General features: G+C 57.0%; 1 pseudogene; it reads right to left on the bottom strand.

The window, feature by feature from the left end:
• Positions 1-346: 346 nt before the first annotated feature.
• Positions 347-3,754, bottom strand: LOC149810937 (DNA topoisomerase 2 pseudogene; annotated as a pseudogene).
• Positions 3,755-6,612: the final 2,858 nt, after the last annotated feature.

Below are 6,612 nucleotides of genomic sequence, written 5' to 3'. Positions count from 1 at the left end.
CGGAATGCTGCGGAGACTACGAGGACTGCGACGAAGGATTGGTGTGTGTGGACAACGTGTGTGCCACCCCGGATTCGCTGTTCATGTAAGGGGGGTAAAATCAGGTGATTTTACCCCCTTACCCCCCACTTGTATTGCTGTTTGTTTGTTTTTTTGCTATGGTTTGTTGTTATGGTTTCTTGCCAGTAAATTCAAGCCTTTTTAAACCTACTCTTGAGGAACGCTTCGGATATTCGGCCAGACAGCAGTTGGTCCCATCCCATTGCTGTGGTGGCATCTCTGACCTTGTCATTGTGAACCGAGTCTGACGCGAGACTGGAGTCGATGCCATAAGACTACGGACGAGCTACTGCCGCAGAGCTCCCTCCAGCTCGCTGAGCTCCTTCAGCCACATGGCCCGCTCAGTGGTCGCCCTCAGCTCTTGGAGTTCCAGGCGCTTCTTGACGGCATCTTCCTCCAGCGCAGAAGCGCGCTCTGCCGTCAGCGAGGAAACAGGAAGCCGCGTCAGGTATGCGTAGCTGCCTTCTACAGCGGGGTACTCGCGCTCGGCCAGAACTGCCTCGAGTGCAGCCCCCCGCACACCCAGAAGCTCGATGTCCCGCTGGATGACCTCGCGCACAAAGCGGGCCTTCGCGTTGAGCACAAGAAGCACCGTCTCTAGCTCTGAGTCAAGGTGAGCCTTGCGGCGGACGTACGCGTCCAGGCGTACCTCGAAGTGCTCTTTCAGAATGCTGGCTGTGTCGGGGTACTTCCGGATGGCGCTGTGAGAGCCATAGAGGTGGATGTTGCTCACGCTCAACGCCTTCTGACTGGCGAGCTTCAGCAGCGAGTACGCTTTAGACAGCCCCGTCTTGTCGTCAACCGCCAGCAGCAGCGCGTCGACGTCAGCACCGCAACTGAACTTGAGCGCGAAGTGCACCGCTGTGTCGGTGCACTGGTTGTCCAGAGACTTCAGCCCGTGCTGGCCTATCAGCGACTCGTAATGCTCCTTTGCGTTCTCGGTCCACGTGCCAACTGGGAGTTCGGTGATCTCGAGCACGGTCGCGCCCTTGCGGGTGAACTTGCCCAGCGACCAGTACTTGCCTTCGATCAGCACGATATCTCCGGTGAACCCGCGGTACCAGGGCGTCATCGGTTCCGGCTCCTCGCCTGCGATCAGCCTGCGGACGTTTGCAATGACTTCGGAGGGGTTGAAGCAAGGGATCGAGGTCGAGAAGCCTGTAGCGATGCCCGATGTCCCGTTCAGCAGCACCACCGGCAGCACTGGAATGTAGTACCGGGGCTCCACCTGCGTGCCCTCGTCGACCACGTACTCGAGGATTGCGTTGTCCTCCTGCCGGTACAGGAGGATCGCCGCAGGAGACAGCCTCGTGTGAATGTAGCGTGGAGACGCGGAGTCAGATCCACCTTGATTGCGAGATCCAAACTGACCAATGCCCAGCATGAGGTTGACGTTGTTGGAACCAACAAAGTCCTGGGCGAGGTTGGTGATCGCCCCTTGCAAACTGGTTTCGCCATGCGAGTAGTTAGTTGTCGCGCTTACAATGCCTGACAATTGTGCCACACGTAGCTCTCCGGTCGTGAGCTTTTGCTTGAAGCTGCTGTAGATGATTTTGCGAGTGCTCGGCTTCAAGCCATCGATGACAGATGGAATGGCCCGCTCAATTGAGGCATTGCTGAAATGTATCAATTCGCGATCGATGAACTCAGCATGCGTCACCGGAGTGCCCTCACCGCCTCCGACCTGCGGTGGCGCAACCTCCAGAACATCGCGGAAGTCGTACTTCTCGAGCCATGCCTTGCGGTCATCTGCCCGCTTGCCGTCGAAGGCCAGGGAGAGCTTGGCGTCGGAGAGCTCATCGTACATGAAGCGCATTGTGCGGAAAGCCGAGAAGTAAGTCTTGGCTTCGTTAGCAGTTGATGAACCCAGTCCTTTCAGATGCTTGTGATTGTAACCCGTATTGCTAGCGGGATTGCTAGCGCGCCACGCCTCAAAATCTTGGAGAGTGTAGAACTCCTTCACATCCTTCCCCTTAGTACTCCGGATGACGGGGGTCAGGAACACAGTCAGGAAGCCATCCATCCGGAAAAGCGAGGGCCAGAGCGACGCGAACGCGTTCACAATCAATGCCTTTATATGGCTTCCATCCAAATCTGCATCCGTCATGCAGCAAACGCGTCCATAGCGGAGTTGCGAGGTGTCCGTGTAGGTCTTGCCAGACTCGAGGCCCAGGATCTTCTTGAGATCCGTGATCTCGGCGTTGGCGGCGATCTTGGCGGCAGCAGCATCGCGCACGTTCAAAAGTTTGCCCCTCACAGGCCAGACGCCGTACTTGTCGCGGCCGATAACGGACATGCCAGCCAGTACCATTGTCTTAGCACTGTCTCCCTCACAGATTAGCAATGTGCACTCATTGCTTTTGCCAGTGCCTGCGTAATTGGCATCGTCGAGCTTTGCTACGCTGACCCGCGCTTTCTTCGCATTGCCATCGGTCTTGGAGACCTGCTTGTTTGTGGCTGCGGAAGCGAGAGCGTCGGCGCGTGCGAGGATGTCACTCGTTTTGAGTAGCTTATCGACAACGGAGTCGGGAATCTCGAGGCGCACCCCGAAGCGCGACGCCGGCGTCGTCATGTAGTCCTTCGTCTGCGAGTCGAAACTGGGGTCCGGGATGGTTGCCTTGACGATCAGAAACAGGTTGTTCGTGACGAAAGCCGCCTTGATAGCCGGCCGCCCCCCCTTGCGCTTATTGGCAATCTCCACAGCCTTCTTCGCCACGAGCGCCGTGATGGCGTCCACGTGCCTGCCGCCACGGCAGTTGAGCACACCGTTGACGAATGACACCTGCTGCAGAGTGCCTGGGTCGTCGGAGTGCGACAGAAGGATTTCCCACCGGTCGTTGAGCTTGTGGTATACCCTTGGGCGACCTATCTTCTTGTCCCCCAGGTACAGCGTCGCGTAGCCCTCGAGGTCCTTGTACGGCAGCTTGGTGCCGTCGAGGTGGACAGAGACCTCCGGTGCGGTCACAGCGCACAGGTCGAACATGCACTTGCGGAACAGCGCATGGAGGTCCGCAGTCATGCCGGTCTCGTAGCCGAAACGCGTCCAGTCCGGCGTGAACGTGATCTTGACGTACGGCTTCTTGCTGCAAGCCTTCACAATTGGCTTGTGGATGACGGACAGGTTGTCGGTGAACTCCTGCGTGTATAGCTTCTTCAGCCGCGAGTCGACCGTCTCCACCACGAATGAAGAGCTGAGGATAACGCACAGCGTCGCCCCCAGGCCGTGAGTGCCGCCGGTGATGCGCTCCGTGCCCTCCGTGATGTCGTTGAAGTTCACACCGCTGAGCATATTTCCAAACAGGAGCTCAGGTCCGTAGACACCGTGCTCCTCCTGCATCGAGCTGTCAAGACCCTCGCCATCCTGCATGACTGTGATCGATCCCCGCTCGCCTACAGCGCAAAGGTCCACCCGGATGTTCTTCGTCAGCTCGGTGCAGCCGGGACGCGCCGCAAGCCGGATAGCCTGGTCGAGAGAGTTACTGACGATCTCGCTGAAAATCTTGAGAAACGCCGGGACGTATGTAAGCTCCGTCTGCTCAAATAGCGGCGGCTCAGATGCGTTGGGGGCCCACATGGAGGCGGTCTCCTCCGACATGCTTCCGGCATACATGCCCGGACGACAGAGGACATGTTCACGTTGAGATAGTTTCACGATCTTGGGCGGCGCTGCGGTGGACGATGTGGCTGCAAACATGATTCCCGTACACCTGCTTTTCAGAATTTAAAACTCTTTACACCGCGGGGAAAACAGCCTTGGCCAACTTTGGCTTAAAGAAAGTGGGAGCCATGGGTACGCCACCTATGTCGGACCCTGCTCTTTTGTGTTTGATCTGCTGCCAAGTCATCGTGGCGGGATGTTTTTGTGTCGGCTGCGAGGAGGAGTATGGTGACCAGTACCGCGACTTGGTGACCAGCGAGGAACCTTCGACCAGTTTGATTTCGGACGCATCGACCTCTTCACCGGAGCTGCTCTACTCCGTCACCGGCCTGGCCGTCACGGCCACAGGCCACAGAAGATGCGAAAACTGCAAGGTATCAGCTACATTCGGCTATCCAGGACAATACGCGCGGAGGTGTGCGGCACACAAGCTGGAAGAAATGATGATTGTCGTGGGCAAGAGATGTGAGATCGTGGGCTGCGACAAGCAGGCACAGTACGGACCCCGCTTTGGGACAGCAGTTAGATGTTGCGAGCACAAGGACGGCATGCCGCACAGCGGTACTTTGTGTACCCAGTGCGACAAAAGTGGCACCTACAAGCACATCGAGACCGGAGAGCGATGGTGCGCAACTCACCGGGACAAGGCCAAGACATCAGTTGTGGGCAAAGCTATATGTCAACTCTGTGACACGCGAGCCAGCTTTGGATTACGCGAGGGAAGGAAAGTGATGCGCTGCGGGGAGCATGCCCTTCCCGACATGATCATCATCCACGCGAGGTCATGTGACGATTGCCCCCGCCATCCAAGTTTTGGTCCGCAAGGGGGGAAGCCTTGCCACTGCTCTGAACACAAACTTCCAGACGAACGTAATTTGCTCGACCCCCTTTGCGACCACCCAGCGCATACCAAGGACGCATACGCAAACTTCGGTTTCGTCGGCGAGCGTTCTTCCAAGTGCCAAGCTCATTTCATCGCTGGCATGGTGTTCAAGCCGAAGAGGCGTTGCAGTGAGAAGAACTGCAGCGAGCTCGGATCCAAGGTGAAACCGGGAGAAAGGAAGGTGAAGGACCCGCGATGGTGTCTGGAGCACGCTCCTCCTGGCAGCATCACCCTCTTCACTGCGGCATGCACGGAATGTGCTCCAGCTGACGTCTTGAACGCAGACAAGCGCTGTGCCGACTGCTGCCCCGAGGCTGCGACTCGTCGCAAGGTGAAGGAGGATGGTGTGGCTGCAAAGCTAGCCGCTGCAGGCATCGTCGTGACGTCTCGCGACAGCCAGATCCGGGGCATGACCGGATCCCTGCGGACGCGCCCCGACTTCATCATCGACTGTGAGACGCATATCGTCATCGTTGAGTGCGATGAGAACCGGCATATGCCGTACACACGAGAGTGCGAGGAGACGCGCATGCGGAACTCAACCGAAGAGGCCGGGCGCCCCGCGTCATGGATCAGGTTCAACCCCGACAGCTTCAAGGGCGCCAACGGACAAGTCGTGAAAGCGAACATGAGCACCCGCTATGCCACGCTGATCAAGCACGTGAAGGCCGCGATGCTGAGAAACCCAGCAGACCATGGGAACATCGCTGACGTCATGTATCTGTATTACAGCGAGTCCGACAAGTTGACCTGGGAGACCCTGATCGCTGCGCACGTCGAGCCCGAGCCTGAGAGCGTAGTGGCATAAAGAACCTCCAATGAAGCATCAAGCACAGTAGCCATGACTGAATTTGAAGAGCTGTGTGCTGAGGCCGCTGAAAACATTCTCTCTGGCAGTCTCGTTGAGGAAGAAGGGATGTCCCAAGTCGGTGAGGCGTCATGGGAGTATCTGTCAGCCATCAACGCCAATGGTCTGCTCACAAACGACTCTCAAGCCGGTGAGGACCAGAATGAGCGCGCATATGTCATGGGTATCATGCCTAGCGCCACCGCCCCCCTCTTTGCCCAGCACATAAACATGGTCGGTGACTTTGTGGCACTGTGTCTTTCCGAGACATGCGATAATTTCCTTGGCGGCATTCCGGTAACAAGATCCACGGCACCGTATGGCAAATACTTCGAGTGCAGGAGGTCATCTGGGAGTGACAAGTACAGGACACAAACGCAAGTCCCAGTCTACTTCGGCGCGCACGAACATCGAATTCGTCAAGCTGGCTTGGAGTCGCCTGAGCTCTACAAGCTGGTTGCCGTGTTTGATCCTCGATGGGGAAGGCCGGGCTTCGAGGAAGGCAACCTGTTCGATGCGGTGCTCAAGTGCTTAGAGGACCGCCTTGAACATCCATTTGATCGCAGCGCACCAATCACCAATTGTCTGTCAGAACCTTGAACACCAGGCTGAGTATGGCAACCCCCGGAGCAAAGTTGACAGCTGTGGCGGCCAGCGTAGTTCCCCGGAGCACGTCGAACTTCTGACCATGGCAACATCGCTGACGTCATGTATCTGTATTACAGCGAGTCCGACAAGCTGACCTGGGAGACTCTGATCGCAGCGCATGTGTAGAAAGCGCCGTGCAGTGTAAAGGTGCTTTATTCATGGTGTAGCAATGGCATTTGATGAGCCTCTGCCACAATCTCGACTGTTCAATGTCAAGAGATTCCTGACATTTGCTTCGGCTGCAAGTGCAGCGCCGTGTGCGCTTTTACTGGGACGCACTCTGTAGTCGGCATTATGACGTCAGCAATGGTCTCATGGATGGCATACTTTTGGGGCGACCCCGCCACAGACGCCAAGTTCGACCATATCGTTTCCCTCATCAAACACACAAATGAGAAACTGGACGCCATGAATACATCCATGCAAGGGCTGGAGATCAGGATGAATGGACGATTCAACAACCTCGCAGTGTCTCTTGGGACGCCGCCCGGGGTCCCGCTGGCGTGGATGAGACAA

The sequence above is a fragment of the Nuphar pumila genome, unplaced genomic scaffold (genome assembly GCF_984573655.1).
Source record: "Nuphar pumila unplaced genomic scaffold, dmNupPumi1.hap1.1 HAP1_SCAFFOLD_166, whole genome shotgun sequence".
NCBI lineage: Eukaryota > Viridiplantae > Streptophyta > Magnoliopsida > Nymphaeales > Nymphaeaceae > Nuphar > Nuphar pumila.
Note: the sequence above shows the minus strand (reverse complement) of the source record. Positions and strands in the feature narration are given on the sequence as shown.